Source organism: Mauremys mutica, chromosome 8, assembly GCF_020497125.1.
Source record: "Mauremys mutica isolate MM-2020 ecotype Southern chromosome 8, ASM2049712v1, whole genome shotgun sequence".
NCBI classification, from domain to species: domain Eukaryota; kingdom Metazoa; phylum Chordata; order Testudines; family Geoemydidae; genus Mauremys; species Mauremys mutica.
In genome coordinates this window covers 7,769,442-7,790,264 of record NC_059079.1, presented here as the reverse complement: position 1 = coordinate 7,790,264, position 20,823 = coordinate 7,769,442, and the positions used below count along the sequence as shown (strand labels likewise).

The 20,823-nt window shown below is 44.2% G+C and overlaps 1 protein-coding gene and 1 long non-coding RNA gene across 9 annotated transcripts in view; one reads left to right on the top strand and one right to left on the bottom strand.

Moving 5' to 3' along the window:
* The window catches only part of AGBL4 (AGBL carboxypeptidase 4), a 1,358,157-nt gene that overhangs the window by 1,310,593 nt on the left and 26,741 nt on the right, over positions 1-20,823 (top strand). The window lies entirely within an intron of this gene.
* On the bottom strand, positions 15,201-17,522 carry LOC123376225. The gene is made up of 3 exons (XR_006581717.1): positions 17,306-17,522; positions 16,521-16,598; positions 15,201-15,991 (listed from the first exon to the last, which is right to left on the bottom strand). It is a non-coding gene; the product is annotated as an uncharacterized LOC123376225 (long non-coding RNA).

The following is a 20,823-nucleotide window of genomic DNA, read 5'->3' as shown; positions in this document are numbered from 1 at the left end:
GATTTCTTCTTGCATTCGGCAGCACATCATGTGTAGTAAATGTAACCGTTTATTCATTTAATTTCCACTTTTGTTTGTGTGGAACTTTTTTTTTTATAGGAAAATTTGATTGTAAACCCATGAAAAATTAGCCAGCAGGATTCAGTGGTAGGTCTGGTATGTGAAATGTTTAAATCTGGTTTAAATTGATTAGGTGTCAAGTTGATGGTGTCCCTTTATATATGAACTAAGATGTTAACCTAATAGGACCTAGTGTGCCATGTTCTATGTTTGACATGGGACAGCTGAGGACAACAGAAAAAGGTTAATGTGGGAAGGGAGCTGAAGTGCTAATATGCTACACTGCCTGAGGGTCTACACTGAGAGGGGATCGATCTAAGTTACGCAACTTCAGCTACATGAATAATGTAGTTGAAGTCGACGTACTTAGATCTACTTACCGCGGTGTCTTCACTGTGATAAGTCGATGGCTGATGCTCTCCTGTTGACTCCGCCTGCGCCTCTCGCCCTGGTGGAGTACCGGAGTCGACGGGAGAGTGCTTGGTGGTTGATTTATCGCGTCTAGACTAGACGCGATAAATCGACCCCTGCTGGATCGATCGATCGCTGCCTGTCCATGCAGCGGGTAATGTAAACAAGCCATGCTAGTGTTTGTGAACATGTCTCCCTCTAGTGGCTAGCCTCAGTGACTAGAACAGCCTGCTGCCCACTGACAGATTTAGGGCCAGTCTACACTGCAGCCGGGGGTGGGGGGTGCGTATGAGTAGACATACCGTAGCTAGCTCGTGTACCCAATAGCAGTGAAGACGAGGCGACACAGGCTTCAGCACAACCTGGACAAGCCTGCCCAGAAGCCTGGCTAATTACTTGGGTGGCTGACCCACACTGAAGTTCATGCTGCTGCAGCGTCACTACCCCAGCACCTGAGCTAACTAGATTAAAGCTAGCTCGGGTATGTCTGCATGTGCTGCAGTGACACCTCATGACTGCACTGCAGACAAACCCTGGGAGCCTGAGCCAACTCCTGCTGCAGTCAAAGGGAATCTTTCCCTTGACTTCCCTAGGAGTCGGATCAAACCTTTACTCCGTTAGCTCAAATGGTGTGTGTTACAGGAGTGCCCTATAAAAGAGAGATCTCTCAACATGTCTAACTAGTTAATAGTTAGGGTGCCAGTGAACGGCACGCAAGAATATGCAGCAGATTTGCACAGCAAATGGCTTCTGGTGTGCAGCTTTTTATATGAGCTTTCCACAATGGAAGGTTTTGATGATGAAGGTCCTGCATTTAATCCCCATTGACAACCCGGGCTCTACCGATGACATCTGCTAATGTAAGGGGCAACTTAGAATGCCGAACTCAGGTCTTGGCAGGTAAGTAGAAGTGGAAATGATTCTCTTTTCTTTTGCCTTTATCATGTCCTGCTCCTGAAGACCCAAAAGCCAACCGTGACAAGGGCATTTTGTGTTTGACTTTTAAAGGGAATGTTAAAAATGAATTAGGCTGCCACCAGATGTGTATTTGACATTTGTCAGGGCTAAAGGTGGTGATCCTTGATCACTCTAAATTGATCAGATGGCAGTTTATTTCTAAGAAGCTCACATTAGACTGCTTCTCTCTATCCTTAAATTAATGTTCTTTGCTGTTACAGAAAGAACATAGGGGTGGAGGAATGGAATAAAACAAGTTTATGCTTAGATGTCTGAGCGTTGAGCTAAGGTTAGAGAAAAACCTGGGATTACAAAGCCAGAGATGAACCATGTACTCATGGAAACAGAAAACAATGTGTATGTAAAGGATGAATAGTTCACACACCACTCGTATTAACTGCAAATGATCACCCATCCTCCTCTAAACCTGCTCCTAGAGGAGATTTTACCACAGCATCCTGCAGGCTCAGTACTGCCCAGGAGACATCCTGTGGGCATCTGTTCAGCCTTTCTGTGGAGCCTCCACCATTCATCCCTTTATCCTCTCAGCCAGTTCCAGGAAGGGAGAGGTCCAGCTTATGACTCCAGATTTCAGGTTGGCCCATTTTACCCAAACCTGTGGTCCAGCACCACAGCAAGTCAGAGGAATCTGACACCTCAGTTTGTAAAACTATCCAGAGTAAATGATATAATACATGTGTGAGCTAAATATTATTTCCCAGTTCTTGCTCACCTCTGACACCCTCATTGGATGGAGCATGCCTATCGAATTGTGTTGGAAATGTTAGAAGCAGAGTATGTATGTTTCTGTGTATTAGAGATGAGCAAAACCCAGGGGTGGCTTTGGTTTTGTAAGATGAACAGTAAGGTGGTTCAGAGCCTCATTTTATTGTATGTGAGCTCCCAAAGTTTGCTGGCAGAGGGAGTTGTTAAATGGTCCTGGTTATGGAACGAGGAGGTGCTTGGTCTGACTTGGGGCTCTGGAGGTGGTGTTTGGATCTGGATTAGACTTTAAAGCATGAGTGCAAGATACCAGGGCTTGGGGTTGGTTTTCAATTTGAGGTTTTTGATGTTGCCAAAATCTCATGATGTTTCCAGCCAAAGCGATGGAAATTGTGTAAAATCTTATTATTGTATGGGTTTTCTGCCATCCTGAATTGTAGAAATCTCCCAAGACCATCTGTTCTCACAAGATTTTCTCAATCATGGACTGAAATCTCACTAGAATGGCTGTTCTCATGCGATTGCAACCATTTTTCTGTGTTCAAACCAGCCCTGCGTTACAGGCTCCTTTTGGTTTTGGAACCAAACTGGTACCAGAGTCATAGGGGCAAGTTCAGATCTAGGGATTCAAATCCAAACTCCTCTGTGGGATGTGGGATTCTGCATTGGGTCCATGTGTACAACTGTAGACATACAAAGTGTTGAACTAGCTACATATTTCTGTGCGCTCATTAGCTGTTCATGCCTGAATCAAGCTAGGTGGCGTCAGCCAGGTTGCTTCACAGGTCTCTGCATAAGCATTATGATTTCATTGTTGTCTCCTAGGTGAACAGCAGTAACAGGGGCCTTTGGGAGTTATTTCACTTTGACAGTCTGTACTCCATCCCATCTCCCAGAAACCGAGAGTGCAGTTCAGGAAATAGAAGTGCTTCAGATTTCCTAGTCATAAAATCTCTTCTCCCCTCTTCTGTAGGCTGTTAAGTAGCTAACCATTGCACAGGATAGGCGTGGTCTTTCAATAGAAAATACTTTCTAAGGTGCCCTTGACCTATATCCCACTTCAAACGGTGTCAGTTTCTCAAATTAAAAAAAAAATACCTGCAAAAGTTGACCCAGAGGTACATTCAGTGTCAATGTGAGCCAGGCAATCCGCCTGTGCTGAACAGTCAAGCCTGATGTCTTCCTAGACAATCAGGAGTTGAAGGGAGGTCAAATGACCATATGCTTTTTCTCCTTGAATTCTATTAAGATCTCCTAACTGAACTTCATTGAGGGACCAATATGATTGCTTCCCGCTGCCAACATGCTCCTGAAACACCCCTCATCCTACAACATCCCTCCTATGCCAGGAGGGTGCTGTGCCAGTAGGCAGTGTCCCTTCAACAGAGGAACCTGAGTGGTGCAAAGGGGCTGTAATCAACTTGTCAATCTGACCCTAATCATCATAACATCTTGTCAGGGAGGCGAGTAGTACTACCATTTAACAGATGGGGAAACCGAGTCACAATAGTTAAAGCCAGTCTTTTCACCCATGAGTGTCTGAGGTTAGGATCCTAAATGGTAGGAGGCCTGATGTTCGGAGGTACTAATTACCCACAACTCCCATTGACGTCAAAGGGAGCTGTACATGTTCATCACCTCTGAAAATCAGGACACCTTTCGCAGTGCCTACATCTGGATTTAAAGGCCTAAATTTAAGTATTCATGTTCAACCATTCTGGTCTTTAGGACTTGCCTTGATGAGTGAGAGACTGACAGAGCTGTGACTAGAACCCAGGAGTCCTATATCCCAGTCCCATAGTCTACCACTGGGACAACACTCCCCCTCTGAAGCGTGACCTCAGTTGGTTTGGTGCAGTGTATAATTTTTTAAATGTTGCCAGTATGAATGTCCTCATGGCTTGCTGCAGTCAGTCACCCCATTTAGGAAACCTCAGGAGTAAATTTTATTTTCTGTGCCATTGGGAGTCGATTTGATCTAGTGCAGGTTAGTTCAGGGGAGTGTGATTTTCTGTGTGATCATGTATAAGTCACACCAAATGCTCTCCATGCCTCAGTTTTCCCACCTGTAAAATGGGGATAACACCCACTTTTGTGCAAAGCTGAGAAATCCTTGGTTGCCAGGTACTGTGGAACTGTTTATTATATCAGAGGCTTGATGATGAGGTGATGATGATGAAATCTGCCTGCAATTACCTGCTCTTCTTTTCCCTTCAGCACTGCCACTGCATCATGCCGTGTTGCAAAGCCACGGAGAATCTGTCTTACTAGCCCTTATATCCCTCAGTCAGGGAGACCTGATCCACCCCTGCCAGGATCCTCACCCATTTCCATGTATTTTAAATCCCCTTAACATGCAGAAGTGGGAATGTTTCTAGATTATTTTTCCTCCCTCGAAACCAAATGTCTGTTTTGTTTTGTTTTGTTTTTAAAAAACCAACCAGAAAAACAAAACAAAAAACCCAAACAGTGGGGATCTGGCCATTAGCAAGGAAAACAGTTTAGGAAAGAAGCAAAATAAAAATGCAATCAATTATCTATCACTGTACCCAGGTGTGTGGGTGCAGTCAATTTTCAAAGTCATAGAGAATTGTAGATGAGAAAAGGGAAGCTGTTGATGGCAAATTGCAAGTGTTAGGGGAAGGAGGAGGGGGGAAAGGATAGAGAAAGCACAGAGAGAGAGAGAGAGATTAATTTCCCTCTTGAGTGAGAAGTGTGTTTGAGACAGACAGATGGGCTGTAAATACTCCATACCAAGGACAGGAGCTGAGACAAGAGACAGCCTGGTGATTGAAGTGTGACTGTGATTGAGGTAGTACATTTCCTGGCCAAGGTGACTGGTTTTGTTCTGGGGGGAGAACTCGAGACGAGGATGCTACACTTCCCATCAACCTGGATCAGGGATGCATATTTAGACCTGATAAGTGATATCCAGGTCCCTGCGGGGTCTTCCTTAAGGGTCAAATTCACTGCCTGCCTTGTAAGAGAAGTCTGAAGGGAAAGAAAGAAAGAAAGACTCTTCTTTCCCCGTTAAAATTATTGAGCTGTCTACAAGTGGTGAGCTAGGGTACCATGTGACCGGCAGTTAATCACATTGCTGTGAAATGTGACTGCTGCTGATAATAGGATCTTCCCTTCAGTAGAATTTCTGCTTCAGAAGTAGTGATTTTCACAAAGAAAGGAGGTTGAGGGAGATATCATTTCAGATCTAAGAAAGCCTGTGTACATTTTCTTTAGGGAGAAAACCTTTTTCCTTCTATGTTCGTCATCCGTAATCTTTTTTTATTCTTCTCTCTGCTCAAACTCACTGAGTGCAAATGTAACACTGCTCCGTTCTGCCTGGTAGCTGATTAGTTCCCATTTAGTCATAAAGTTAACCAACCCTGCTCCACTCAATTAATCCCTAGAAGCTTTAATTTATTGATGCCCTGGTCTATGCAAGCGGTCGAAAAGATGGATACTTGACTTCAAAATGAACTAGTCTGTCTTTCCTCCAAGATGCGCAAGCATGATGGGAGGATGCAGCAAATAAGCATTATGAAATCCTTCCATACTGTCCAAGACAACAGCAGTTCAAAGGCATTTTGGGGCTTGCCTGAGAAATGGTGCAACAAACAGAACAGATCAGGCTTCCATGACAATTGGGAAATGGGTGTACTGGAGTGGGTTGGTCTCTCTCTTCTATTTTTAATCAAATATGTACGTTGCAGGTCATTCTCAGAGGCATAGACAGGGCACCTTTCCGCCTCTTTTCAAATCTCATCCGCAAACATCCCTTAACTCCTTGCCTGGATCCCTTAATTTCTCACTCCGTCTCTTTTGAGCGTCCTGAAAGAATCCTGTGGTTTATTAACTGTGCAACTGATCCAAAGCCCAGGGAAAGCAGTGGGCTTTGGCTCAAGCCCTGTTAGAACACAGTGCATGAGTTGTAATGAGGTTGAATAATGGGGGTGGGAAATCACCCAAGAACTGAATTTGACACTGGGAGCAGAGCTGGGATTTTGTTTTTACGATTCAAGCAAATATTTGTCAAAATATTTTCACACTATTCCCCTAGCCCCGCTCATCATACAATGTTTTTTGTGTTGAGGGGTTTTATACTGCCACCCTTAATTGGTAGTTTGTGAGGCTATGAGTACCACAGGGAAACTGTGGTCTTATGGACTGAGCACAAGACAGCAAGTTAGGAAACTTTCTTGCTCTTATTGGATCTTTCACTGACTTGCTCTGTGACACTGGGCAAGTCACTTACGCTCTCAGTGCCTCAGTTATGTCATCTGTATAATGGGGATGATAATTCTTACTGGCCTCTTTAAGTTAGCAGATAAAAACCAAGTATTTTATTATCCACTATTGTTATCTGCAGTGAATTCTCTACAATTTATACCACATGCTGTCCTGCATTATTTAATTCTATAGCTTATTTATTTGAAAGACGCTAGGGCGAAATTTGACTGTTGAATCCACACTGTGATATTCTGTTCTCCTCTGTATATGTGGCACTCCCATTTGATCACAGAAGGCTTTCTGGCATCCATGAAGGAAGACAATAAAAGCAGAATCAGGATCCACTATACGGATCTGAACAGAAACATTTGCCTTGTACTTCTATTGTATTGGCCTTGATTGCCTCACAGCTGCTCACTAGATCTTCTAACTCTCTGTGTAATATTTCCTCGGGATAAAGGAATGGGCTTTTTATGTAGGAGAGCCCATTTCATACTGAAGAACTTCTGCTTATCCTCTGTGTAAGTCTCTGCTTAGAGAGGCAAGAGCCTGTCTGTTCTAGCCAGGTGTGCTCAACACTGGTACCTGCCCTGGAGAGCGGGGAGCTGACACTGATCACTATCCCTGACAGATGCCGTCACCTACAATTCAGACTCCATCCAGCTGCTGCTCTTGCAGGCCACTGCATCTAGGCCGAAGGGCCCGATTTGAATGCAATTCAAGATGCCTAGTTCGGCACCATTTCCAGCCTCTCAGCTTCGTTCTTTGTCCTCTGTTCCTCTACACTACAGCTCTGCTTGCATATGCTTTTTCCTTCCTCTTGATTGCTTGTTTTGCACTTCCTTTATTTGCCCACACTGGCTCGCTTTCCCAGGCAGCATATTTATTGCTAGCTAGCGCACACAAGTGCTCGGACGTACTTTCAATTATCTTGGAACAATTTCTATTTACTCTGTTTTTACCTTTCTCCCCTTCAATTTCACCCACCACCTCCTGCATTCTCTCTGAGCATGTTCTACTGAAATACACCCTTCTCCTATTTCCCTTCGCTCCCTCCCTTTATTTTTTACATCACACTTTAGTTTTAATGAAGAAGCCTCAATAAATTCTGGCTGCTGTGGCTCAGATGCTGCCGTATGTATACCTGTGCAGGGAGAGGACCCAGGTTCTACCCAAAAAGCACATGAATACTCCCCTACCAAGTCCACAACTATATTTGGGTTTATATACCCAGTGAGCCATGGTCGAAGCAAGCTTCTCAATGCCATGATTTTCCCCCTTTCTGTGTCCTATACCAATATGTTTTCACTCCAAGCTATTTCTCCATTAGCACTTGACTGACGCTGTCCCTTAAGCTGATGGAAAGCATTGGTTGGCCTGGACAATCGGTGAGACTGGAACCTTTGATAAGGGTCACCCCTACTTAGAATTTTGGTGCCACTGAGTTTTTGGTCTCCTTTTGTATTCCCAAGTATATAATTTTCCTTAGGAACTAGCCCATGCACAGGATTCCTTCCTTCCGTTGGCTAATCTCTCCATGCTATGGCTATTCAGAAAGTTCTAAAAGGTGTCTACTTTTATCCCAATTCTTTGTTATTTCTCCCTTGCATTTTAGGGCTCAGCAAAGAAAGGGATAGTGGGTAGGAAAGGGAAGTGGTGGATTCTCCATCTCTTGATGTCTTCAGCTCATGACTGCATGCCTTTCTGTATGATACGCTTTAGTCACACACCTGTTCTTGGGCTCAATGTAGGAGTAATTGGATGACATTCTAAGGCTTCCATTATACACTAGATCTAATGGTCCTTTCTGGCTTTTAATCTATGACTCTACAAAAACCATCAGTGCTCGGGAGATGAGAGATCGTTTCCTCTGGGGGAATTTACTCAGCTAAAGAGCTTGTCTCATTCTGAGGGCAGGGGGCATCAGGGCTGGTACAGAGACTGTTCCAGCGGGGTACTGCAGCCATGAATCACAATGCCTCACAGAGCCCCAACCACATCAGTCCTCAGCAACTCCAGATTGTCCAGGATGGGGGTTGATTTAGTTAGTGAGGAGCCCTTCGTGTCAGCAGGGCTGTGGAAGCAACATCTTGACAGCAGGGGTGAATATCAACATCAAGTGAAAAGGGGCTGGTGGTGTCTGAGACTGGGAGGGAATGAAAACTGTTCCTGGATGAACATGAGGCAGGAACAGGTTGTCTGGAAAGCTCCATTTCTTCTCTGCGTCACCCTGACTCCATTATTAGCACAGGATAATGTCTGAGGAGGAGCGGGATGTTACATACTCCTCCTTTGGCTTGTATCGACTCATTGCTCACTTCCACCTCATCCTGCAGTTCTGCTGGCCTTGGTGGGCCCAGGGTGTGTGGGCTAGAGACTGAGGCCTTAGCCATTTGCCTTCATGTGTTTTGGGTGTCACGTACTCACTGGGCATTGACCTAACGGAGGGCTAGAAAATACCAGCGAGTGTTGGGATATGTTGATATTTTTAACTCCATGTAAGTTATTATCGACATTATAAATAACGACAGTTTGCCTCCCAGCCCCTGTGCTCCGTTCTTCCCTGCTAATTGCAGTGCTTAGATTTCAATGAGCTCATTATGTTTTGTCAATATTCAGCTTTCTGGGTCGCTCACTTCAGGGAGACCGGGGACTCGAACGGGAGCTAGAGATTGGAGATGCCAGGCTCCTAGGGATCTTAGTTAGCAATGCCCCCACACTCTGATTATTCAGCACCCCGCCTTTTCTAATGAATTGTAGAGACCTCAGAGGCATGCTATGCCAAGGAAACTGGGCTCTCTCTCTGGACCTGATCCTGTGCAGTGCTGAGCAGTTTCTTCTCCACTGACTCCCACCCCAGCACCTCTCAGAATCAGCCCCACTCCTTTTTCCTCCACCTCTTCCACCCCGTTCAGACTCATTACCCTTTTCAAAGGGGTGTGTTTGAAAGGGCGCCAGTCAGCTCTGGCAGCTCCCAATGGAGTCGGTTTGTTTGTGTGTGTGTTTGAGCTACCTTTGAAAAGCAAGGCGGAGTGCAACCGATATTAGAATTAGTTGGAGAAGGCAGAACGGATTTCAGATGAAAGCAGTCCGACTCGGCACTGCCGGGTGTGGGCTCAGTTAGTCAGTCCAAGGAGAGCCTCTTTCTGTGATTGAGGACAGCACTTTCCAAGAGAAGTTTAATTTTAAATTGTAGGTCATCTTAGTGGATGGAGAGGTAGGAACGGGCATCCCGCTGGTCTCATTGGCTCAGTAATGGATAGCCTGGTCCCTCGCTCTGCATCTTGGCAGTGCAAGGGATGTGAGAACAAACCACATCTCCCCTTCTAGCTATTCCTCCAACACAGGGTAGTCCCCAGTAGGCATAGAGCCACCTCCTCCACCCTTGGATGAAGCATGCTCTGGTGGTTCCCTGGAGATGCTGCCAAGCTGGTGGAGTCTGGGGCAGACCTCATGGCTGAGCCAAAGCAAAACCAGCCCCAAGAGCAGGACGCTGTAGCCAGGCTCCCTGATGCTTTCCCACAAAACCCTGCTTCTCCCCTGTTGGGGCATCTGAGGATCTGGACCAAAGACTCTAAGCTGCCAGTTTGAAACAAGTGTGTGAAAACTTTTCCCATTCTGGGGGCCATGCAGCAAAAAGAGTTTGTTAGTCTCAGTCCAGTTCCCAGTAGATCGGCGTCCTTGCTACAAAACCACTGCTGGTACCTTACAAATGTCTTCCTGGCAGTAGAAGAGGCCCCAAGGACTGAGCTATCCTGTAGAGGAGATCCCTCCGGGCCAGTGTTTGAGGCACAGCGAGGAGGCAGTGTATGAAAGCCTGCACTGCCGTTGAACTTGCTTGGTTGATAAATAGAGGGAAATCAGCTTCTTGGCATCATTATTAGGAGCAGTTATTTATATTCCCACAGCACCTTGGGCCTCAGTCATTGATCAGGACCCCATTGTACTATACAAAGACCTTATAGTCTAAATATAAGACAAGCAAAAACAGATAGATACCGACAGAGGGGGAGTACAAGGAAACAATGAGACAATATTAATAACCATGATAGACCATGGTCTGGGCACACTGTTGTCCAACTTTCCACCAAAATTCATTAACTCCAAAAAGCATTCTTTAACAGAAACACAGTATTTATGTCCCAGCTGCCTCTTCTCCGCTGGAATCTTGCATCCAGCACTTTTCATTCAGTCTGAACTCCCAATCCATTGCGTAGGAGTTACTCACGAGTAAGGGTTAATAACAGGGCTCATAGTTAGAAAGGACAACGTGGAGGTAAGATCATTTTTACGGTAAAGCCATAAATGAGACGCTGGATAATGACGAGTTACCAGAGAAGCCTCTGAAAAAAATTCCAGAGGCTACAGATTGTGTTGGTTTAGAGACCTCTTATTACAAATGCCCTGTTCACAAGGGCATACGCGGACTTTAAAGCCATCCCATCGGTTAATGCAGATGTCTGCTAATACCCAGAATAGCTGATTGCATTAGAAACTCCTCTTTAGGTTAAAAGGACCTGATTCTCCTCTGACTGCCACCAGTTTTACATTGGTGTAATGCCACTCCCTTCAATGGAGATATTCCTGGTTTTTACTGGTGTAAATGAGAGAACTCAGCCCACAGTCTCTAGATCTGACGTTTTGTAAGGCCACATCCCTGTCTGAGTTAAATGCTCTGTGGGAAATAGCAGAGTCGCAGGCATTCACAGCCTCCTAACCTTGGAGAGAGAAAGGTATAGTCCCAATGCTGCCAACTCCCCTCCTCGGGGGGTATGCCATAAAACTAGAGACTGGCTTTGGCAAATAGCTTTCAGGAGGCTTTTAGCATGAGCTTTGTGATTGCAATCAGAGGAGAAGGCAGAGCAGTACTATTTGTGGAGGGATATATACAATATAAAATCACCTTATCGCTGCATTACAGCTTGCATGTAAAACAAAAAAGGAAAATCAAAGGTTTCAGAAAATGCTAAATTTATCTGGAAATGGGAATTGTCATATAAAGTGAGGCAATTTCTGTGGGGAAAAATGGATTTGTAAAATGTTTTTACCCTTCCCTCACTCAGGCAACCTCCCAGTGGCTTCTGTGCTAGTAATAACACTCATGATTTGCTTCTCCACTTCCCCAGTGTAATCTGGAGTAACTCCACTGAAATCGGTGGTGTTACACTGTTGTAAATCACTCTGTCTGGAGTGCCTTTGCTTTGAGGCTGACAGTCCATTGCCCTGCCCCCTGTGCTGTCATTTATACCCATGCAGAGAGGATGTAAAGTGCTGCTGAATCATAATCACTGGCAACGGTGGAAGGACTGTACAAGACGCAGCTCAGCGGAGAATCCAGCCCGTTGTCCGTGCTGCCTGTCATCCCACAGGATCTTGGAGCCCTTCCGGAACTCTACACAAAGATCCCTTTTATCCATCACTGAAATGCAGCCACCTCTTGGCTGGAATGTGGCAACAGTGATTGGCTTGAAGGTTTACATGTCATTCCCCCCCGACATCCATCTAATTTTATCCTTTCCTCTTTAACAGCCCCTGGAAGCTTCGTTTTCCCAAGACATTGATAGAATCACTGTGATGGGTCCCACGTAATAATTATGTAACTTTTTTAAAGAAAAAGGAATTAGTCATTAGGTTTTTTTATGTTTGTCTTTTAATATGCATTTTATTACATTGGCTTTGCTTTCATTCTTTCGTGCAGTACAGTGAGTGAGCAGTTTGATGGTGGGGACCAAGTCAGAGATATATCCCCTGCCTTGCCACTGCCAACGTTGAGCCAGCCTGAGGCCTCCCCCCAACCTGCTCACGTGGGGACAGCCTGAGCCCCCCCTGCCACCTGTCCACGTGGGGATGCCCCACTCGCCTGCATGGGGCCAACTGGAGGACCCCCCTCTTGTGGCCTGTTCGCCCAGGGTCGGCCCGAGCCCTCTTGATGCCCACCTAGGGCCGGTCCAAGGACCCCGCTGCCCGAGACCAGCCTGAGGCCCCACTCTAATTCCTGATCTGGGAGCCGGCCCAAGATTCCTTGCCGCATGCCCGTGCAGGGCTGGCCCTGGCCCAGCCCCACCCGCTCTCGCAAGCCCTCCCTCCCGTGCAGGGCTGATGTTGCTGCTTGGCCTTCCCTGCCCCCCTGCATGTTTCTCTGCACCCCGCTGGGGGTCGCACCCCACTTTTTTTTTGGCAAAACTGGGCATTTGTCCCTTTTGCTCTTGCCAACTGATGCTCAATGGAACCTTTCCACTGATGCTCAGTTAGTAAGTGGGACAATTGCACAGTTTTGCCAAAAAAAATTCAGGATGGCCGGGACAGGGCTTTAAAAAGGGACTGTTCTGGCCAAAACAGGACATATGGTCACCCTAAACTGAGGAGACAATGGTAATGAGATTGTTTTTCCCATTTTTTTTATTCCTTCCCCCACAAAATAAAGTTTTCTTTCCCCTTTTTTCTCATCTTTATGACTGACTGCTCCAGCCTCTTCATAAAAACTTCAATCTTTTCAAAAGGCGGCTTCTTTTAATTGAAAATTTGCAATCAATGTATTTCTTCTCCCCATCCAAACAGACTCATTTGCAGTAAATAACCTATAGCCAGGGTTTCTGCACTAAAGAAAGAAATAAATCCGAATTTGCTGTATCATGCCTAATTTCTGGGCTTTAAATCACGGCGTTTTGTACTGTGCTCCACCAAAACGGTGGACACACTGAAGCATGATTATTACTTAGAGACTGTAAGTCGTGTTAAAGATACAGCATCCTTTTCCTCTGAAGAAACGCTCTGAAAGGTGAACGCTGCTGGCAGCTGCTGGTTCCGGAGGACAAACTCGCTTCCTGTGGTTTTTGCCCACTGCAAGTGCTGATGTGACCTTGGTGCTGAAGGCCAGTTCCAAAACCCCTTTAAGTCAGTAGGAACCTTTCCATTGACTTTGATGGATTTTGGATCAGAGCCTTAAATAGTAAACTTCTCATGGCTTAACCCAGCAAATGACCGTTTCTCTGTATCCTTTTCAGGTCTGTGGCACCAGGCTGATTTTATTGAGGCAATTTCATAGATTAATGGATTTTAAGGCCAAATGGGACCATTATGATCATATAGTTTCTCCTCCTGCATAACATAGGCCATAGGGCTTTGCTATATTAATTCCTGCTTCAAGTCCAATACCTCTGGTTGAACTAGAGCACAATTTTCTAGAAAAATATTTAATCTTGATTTTAAAATTTCCCATGATGGAGAATTGGCCAGAATCCTAGGTAAATTGTTCCAATGGTTAATTAGCCTCACTGTGAAAACTTTGGGCCTTATTTCTAGTCTGAATTTGTCTAGCATCAACTTCCAGCCATTGGATGTTGTTGTATTAGGGTTGTCAACCCTCCAGGATTGCCCTGGAGTCTCCAGGAATTAAAGATTAAGATTTAATTAAAGATTATGTTGTGTGATGAAACCTTTAGGAATATGTCCAACCAAAGTTGGCAACCCTAATCTTCAATGGAGTGAAAACCTTCTTTATTATCAATTTCATGTTTCCTATGCAGGGGCTTAGAGACGGTGACCAAGTCCACCCCTTAACCACCTGTCTGTTATGCTAAATAATAATAAAACTAATTACTAGCTCTTACATAGTTTTTTTTTTATTAGTGGATCTCAAAGCACTTTACAAAGGAGGTCAGTATCATTATCCCCATTTTACAGATGGAGAAATGTAGCTCATTAAGTCGATCATTTTAAGGCAGGTTTTCCCAACCCTTTAATCATTCTCATGGCTCTTAGAATCATAGAATCCTAGGACTGGAAGGGACTTTGAGAGGTCATCTAGTAGAGTCCACTGCACTCATGGCAGGACTAAGTATTATCTAGACCATTCCTGACAGGTCCTTGTCTAACCTACTCTTAAAAATCTCCAGTGATGGAGATTCCACAACCTCCCTAGGCAATTTATTCCAGTGCTTAACCTCCCTGACAGGAAGTATTTCCTAATGTCCAACCTAAACCTCCCTTGCTGCAACTTAAACCCGTTGCCTCTTGTCCTGTCCTCAGAGGTTCAGAAGAACAATTCTTCTCCCTCCTTGTAACAATCTTTTATGTACTTGAAAACTGTTATCTTGTCCCCTTTCAGTCTTCTCTTTTCCAGATTAAACAAACCCAATGTTTTCAATCTTCCCTCACAGGTCGTCTCTGAATCCCTCCAGTTGATCAGCATTCTTTTTGAATAGTGGGCACCAGAACTGGACTCAGTAGTTGTCTTCCACTCTTTCAAATGAAAGCTTTAAAGCCAGGCTGCTCAGAGTCGCACACAAAGGCAGGAGAGAGGGCACTGGGAGCCCTCTGCATTGTCATATGCACTTAGGCCAGGGTATCCATGGTCCCGGTGTTTGCACTTGAGCACAAGATGCAGAGAAATAACAGGGAGCTTAGCTGGGCCCCACCCTGGATGGAGTTCTGAGGCAGGCACTGTGTGGGAAGTGTGACCTCGAAATGGTCTGAGACTAATTTTGGTTAAAGAGACTAAATCCCTGTCCTTGCAGAGCGTGCTTCGTCCTGGGCCGAGGAGGCATTCTGATTGCCTCTGCACTGCCGAGGAAGTGCATCTGGGCACTGTCACTAACGCCCCGCACCTTCACACCTGCTCTCCCCTGCCCCAAGCATCCCTTAGCCACCATCACCACAGCTGGCACTAGAAGAAAGAACTTAGCCTGGAAAATGATGGGTGAGTTTCAGATGGTTCAGTGGTGGTTCTTGTAGACACACTCCCAACCCTATTAAGGATCTGAAGGCTCTCGTTGATATCAGCGGTCTTTAGATCAAGCCTTTAATCCCTTTTCTTGCCCCATTCCTAAACTCTCAATTCCCAATCACTGACTCTCCAACAGATTCCTTATCATAAGGGGACAGTGAGGCAAGCCATATGCCTAGCATTCTTTCTTCTGCGGGTCCTACCCTGTTGCTGGCTCAGAAGCTACCCAGAATGCAGTCAACAATTCAGGATTTATCATCTTCCTCCCCAAACCAATTCATTCGTTCCTAATAGCCACAATTGCTTGGATCATTGTGCATCTCAATCTCTCTCCTATTTTTAGCTTGAAAACTAAATGTATCCAAGAGGCCTTTTAAAAATACCTCCTCCCCTCACTCACTCACACACACACATATTTCTTATTCTTCTTGGGCTGACTATTGTCAGTGCTAGTAATTATTCCCTGTCCCGAAACACAAGCTGCAGGGAAGGAAAGAAAGAGTTAATTGCTTCCTGCATTCCACAGTGCCCAATTATGACCTTTGACTCTTTGATCTCCTAGCGATTCTGAGCTGTGAAATTATTTCAAACATCTTTTTGGTGTGTTGGCCAGTAGCAGTGGTTCTGCTGTCAAGCATGCAGCTGATTTCACTTGGACTACAATGAGCATTATTTGTCAAACACAAGTGAGGAATGTCTAACAAGAATAGCTAGAAATGCAGCAGCATACTGCAAAGTGTGTAAGGTGTAATCAGAGATGGACCAATTGCATCTTGAAAAAGTTCAAAATGTGATTTTTCCCATTGGTGTTCATTTGCTGCTCTGTACTTTGGGATTCCACTTGGAGCTGGAAATTGTTGTTCCATTCTTCTTGCGTTTCCAACCTAACTGGAAGTAGGAAATAAAACAACTGTTAAAGCCTCCAGTTTTCTTGCCACTCCTTCCCCAGTGTATTTACGAACACTGGTCATGAAGAGAAGAAAATTGCCAAAGTTGAATTTTCACATAAACTGCTTACTCCCCCGACCCTTCTTTCTGTCTATCAAACAAAATCAGCTCTGTAATTTTCATTAGCTGTGTGAAGGGCCGAGGTCAGCTGTCCCACAAGGGTTTCTTTCCAGATTTGGAAAGTGATATGAATTAAACAATACAAAGATCGGAAACATTTCAAATAACTGGAATGGACTTACCCTAGTATCTCCTGGTGCGGTATAAAAACATATTCCCAGAGTTTAATGTGAGTTCATCTCCTCAGACTGTGTACAGTGGGCCACATTCATTCTTGGTGTCACTAATGAAGGTGCAGTGTTCTGGTTTTAGCCAGCTTGCTTAAAGCTATAATGTGTATCAGTTTCTAGAGGGAAGTTGGAGCAACATGCATTATAACAAATTAAAATTCAATGGTGCTAATACTCACCCTCTTTTTATGGTGGTTAATATGCAGTTGAAGGTGTGGTTCCTACCTGGGTCCCTCAGATAAACCTCCCCGAGGAACCTGCACACAAGACGGAGGAAACGTTTTCTCGTTTGTTCTGATACTGTAGGCCTTATTAGCATTGATAATAAGGCCCCTTTATGTCATCCGAACAGTGTATAGGAGCCTTAAACTGATCAGAAATAAAACTGGATGATATTTGTCATCGACCAATAGTCAATTAACTTAAAAGTGCAATTTTTGAGGTACTGAAATTGGTCACAAATTTGGTGAATAATTTCAGCTGAAAAATTTTGGAAATGTTGAAACATTTTGTTTGCACTTTTTCAAAACCCAACATTTTTGATAATTTGTTTCAAAACAATATTTTTGAAGCTAAATGTTATTTATGAATCAACATGCAAAACCTCAACCAAAAAAAGTTTTTTTTGTTTCGGTGAGAAAAATGAAAAACAAAACAAAAAAAATCCAGTTTCAGGTTGAAACAAATGATTCTTTTTTCGGATTTTTCAGTTCAACCACCAAACTGAAAAAAACAGTTCTGGGTGTAAATATAACTTACGTAGTCAGATCAGTTTAAAGGGGCATTAGTGTTTATGAGAAATCAGGTCCTGTGTATATAGAGTATTTCTGCAAAATCATTCTTCTTTCGATCAATCACATGTGGAGTCAGATATCAAACTATCTAGTCACCCTGTTGTGCATCCAGTATTATTGTGGCTGTATTTGCATTTATTTATTTACATACTGATTTAAACATTACTCACTTGCTTTATGTACATGGTAACGATTCTGTAATTCATAATCACTAGGGATTTTCCTTAGGAGAAAAATGCATGTTATTGGATTGTGCATAATTCCTGCCTATACGCTGACAAGGCAAAGGTCATCCAGGAATCACTGAGGAAACACATCTGAGGAATAACAAAGAGCCACCAAATTTGCCATTCTGTTGTGTTTTCATGAGCCTCTGTGCTTTCAGGCCCTGACTGGAACCAGAGACAGAGGACATGGAAATATACCTATTGTGATATCATGTGTTGGAATACTGGGAGACAACCAGCTCTTCTGATATGTCCAGATGGACCAGATGCAGGAAGTTCATAGATTCATAGAATTTAAAGCTAGATGGGACCATTATGATCATCTAGTCTGACCTCCTGCATAATAACACAGGCCAGAGAACCTTACCCAGTAATTCCCACATCTCATGGCTGAGGTTGACCATATCTCTTAGAGAGACATCCAGCCATGGTTTAAAGTGCCAGAACTCTGACCAAAAAGCCTGTTTGAGATATGCAGACCCAGGAGGTTCAGATATTCAATCATCTGAGGCTTTCAAGGTGCTTTCCCCAACCTAAGGACCTAGGCCTGTTCCCACTGATCAATGGGAGTTTTGCCATAAGCATCAATGGGAAGAAGCTAGGCCTCAAAACCTCTGACCTTTTAGCAAGTTACCCCATTGCTAATGATTTCTGTGTATCAGATTTAAATATATTTCCGGATACACTAGAACATACATAAGCCTATGATCAGCCACAGTGTTTATGCGTCCCAGAAGTAGCTTTTTGCGAGGAAGGATGTGTTGTTTTTCCCAGGAAATCAGCACTCGCTGTTCAGCTTGGCACAGGTATGTGTGTTACATGATGATGGCTCGAAAAGAAAAGCTCCCAGGACACCATCTCTCCAAAAACTCCCACTCTTTGTCACTGTTATCATTGTATCTACCCTGACTGTTATGCTCGCAATCAGATCAGACCAGGGCAACACTGAAGCTCCATAGAAACAATAGGATCAAACAACTGAAAGGAGGAGAAAATAGTGCTAATTAATTATAACACCAGGGCTGATCCACTCTAGCATGATATAATGCTGTGGTTTAAAGCCAGTTAGTGCCATTTCCAATAAGCATCCTCATTCAGAACGGCAGTTAGAAGTGGCTTCTATCCATTGATGGGAGTGCTTCTAAATGTACAGGAAAACATCATCCATATCTCCTCAGATAATAGGGAGCTGACAATACACTCACTGTCCACCATCATCTGGAAGCAAAAAATGTCTTCCTCTTTTCATAAACAATATGATTTTTGTTGTGGTGGCTTGAGACTTGCTGGAGAATTCAGTGTTGTCTGATAGAGAGAAACCTCTGATTTCTAATTTGAGCTATTACAAAGATTTAATCTTTCTTTGTGCATCTCATTTTCCCTTCCCTTTCATTAGGGTAACTTAGATGTGTTTGCCTAAACCAAAGGCATACACAGGTCTGGTAAGTGGTGCCTCTGGACTGGAAGGTCAATGTTTTAAATCCTGCTGAGGACTAAACTTGGATGAATTCCATAAACTAATAACCCAGCACAGTGTTTCAAATTGATGGAGGTGCTGTCCTCTAGATGAGACATAAAAACAGAACTGTGATCTGCTTGGCAGAGACCCCACAGGACTTATCAAAGACGAACAGGGGCTGCTAACTGGTTTGCCCTTGTCAAATCCTCCTCGTCACCAAAGCTTCACTTCCTGGTCCAAAGAAATGACATCGGACCTTATGAAAATGAGATGCAAACTTGAAGGAGCTGTCCTGCTTCTAATTATTTAAAGCAGTTTGCTGTGCTTCGTGAGAGGGGAAAGAAAGAGAATCCACACCCTGGGAAGTAGAATGACCCTGAATTTCTAAAAGCAAAACAAAAGCTGATGGATGGTGCAACCGCGCTCTGCAGTAGTGACATTATTAAATGATTAGTGAGCTATTAAAGCTGCAACACTTAGTTTCTCCACTAATGACTTGTACTGCTAACTGGGCTCCAAATGGAGATTTTTATTGCGTCCTGATGCAGACAGAATACTGGGGGCTGTGATTGCAGTGAATCGTTCTAAGCAGGCAGGCGCACAATCGGAGGAGCAAATCTTGATTGAAAACTAGTAATGGATGACTGCCTCAGTTGCCTCGCTCTTCCAATGGTAGGTGCCTTAAAAATGTGAATAATAATAAATAGTAAAAGCAGCAAAGACTCCTGTGGCACCTTATAGACTAACAGACGTTTTGCAGCATGAGCTTCCGTGGGTGAAAGCTCGTGCTGCAAAACGCCTGTTAGTCTATAAGGTGCCACAGGATTCTTTGCTGCTTTTACAGAACCAGACTAACGCGGCTACTCCTCTGATAATAAATAGTAAGAAGTCTGGGGCATTCGGCTTGGTTCGGATGAGGATCCAAAAGTTTATGTCCTTATCTGACCCTCTTGCGTGTGCAAAATTTGGCAGCTAATGTGCAAGAACAGACCCTCTCCTGTACTTTCCCAAACATGCTGCTTCCCTTCAGGCTGGGCATACTCTGACAACAACCTGTCTTATGGTAGGGGTTTTTTTTGCACTCAGTTTCTAGTCCCAGTCAGAACTAGGGAGTGCAGAGGTGAACAAAATTGAAGGGTATCATAGTAGCATAAGGGTAGTTAAGCTCCAGAATGGACTTCTAAAGGAGTCTGTGGAAGCCCCATCATTGAAGGTTTGTAAAAAGAGGTTTGAAACACCTGCCAGGGATGGTCTAGGTTTACTTGGTCCTGCCACAGCACAGGGGGCTGGACTTGATGACTTCTCAACGTCCCTTCCAGCCTGACTTGTCTGTGATTCTGTGCGGTAGAGGGTGGAGGTTCATCCAGACGTTTTTGAACATCAGAAAAGATCTGGGTTTGGTTTTGTTTGAGTGCAGGTGCCTTCAGTTCAGTTCTTGCTATAGGCAAACTGCATGACCCACCTCTGCCAAAAACGGAGGGGTTAATTCTCCTCACCCTTGCAGTGGTTTCACTCTAGTGTGCTCCTGCTGTGCAGTGGGGTGAGAACAGACTCCAGCCCCTCATTGCTTTCTGATCTAAACAAATGTCATCACTTTGCTTTAGCTTTCCTCAAAAAGGTCTTATCACACACACACACACACACTATGAACTAATTGGGCTATTTTCCTACAGGCTGGGCAGGGGGACAGAGTGAGACATTGTTACTGCTATTTCTGTTTTTACATATTTGCTCAGATAATATGTTGATGGGGGTCATATAAGTACCTAGGTAGAAAGATCTAGTCTGTCCATGATGCGACCATCAAATAAGGCGGGGACTGGATGACTCGACACTGGTAATAGAATCTACAGCTTTTCACCTCTAGCTTGCTTGTTTGAATCCAGATAGGTCATTACTGATTTGAGGTTGTCCCCATTTGATAGCTATTCAGTGGTCTATGTGACAATATCCTGGACAAACCTTATGGAATTAAGAAAAACTTTATTAAGTTAAACTTTAC